Source organism: Octopus sinensis, linkage group LG11 (assembly GCF_006345805.1).
Source record: "Octopus sinensis linkage group LG11, ASM634580v1, whole genome shotgun sequence".
NCBI lineage: Eukaryota > Metazoa > Mollusca > Cephalopoda > Octopoda > Octopodidae > Octopus > Octopus sinensis.
Genome location: NC_043007.1, coordinates 17,560,045 through 17,560,785, shown reverse-complemented (window position 1 = coordinate 17,560,785; position 741 = coordinate 17,560,045).

Genomic DNA, 741 nt, shown 5'->3' with positions numbered 1-741 from the left:
CTCTACTTTCAAATCATCACTGTTTGGGCATTCAGTCTATAAGACAGGCCTCTATATGGCCAGTCAATCTGCTAGAAATAACAGCCACATCTTCAAATCATACATTGGCATCTCTAAAAAAGAAATAAAAGGACACATTGGATAACAACATCTTAAATATACTGCCTGAAACAAAGATGGTATAGTTACATTTAGAATGCTTTTGATCATAGGCCTACTCATTGACATTCATGGCTTACCCTGGGCTAAAAAACTACTGACATTAATTTTATCAATCAAAGCTGTAGTAGGTGATGCTTATCTCCATCCATCTGCCCCTCACCAGGTGATTTTTTTTTTTTTTGTTTCTTTTTACATCTTTTAGAACTGTCAATAACAGCCATGTGACTCTGTTGAAGGATTGCTGCCAGCTGATAAGTGAAGAACTGGTGGAGGCTGGTGTGGTGAAGTGGTGGTAACAAGAAAGGGTATGTGTGTGTGTGTGTGGGGGGGGCTGGGGGGGGTGAGTGCCTCCATTCCCCTAGAAACATTTGTGATAACTGTGGATTGCAAATAATGGGGACAATGCCATAACTGATAACTGAGCGATAGGATGTAAAAAATTAAGGATGGCAAACACAGCTCCTACCTACAGGGGATGTCGTTAAAGAGAGGGTGTGTTGCCAGTTTGTATAAGGCAAGAGACTAATATTCGTGCTACTTCACTAACTACCTACAAAATCCCTTTGCAATTATTTCACT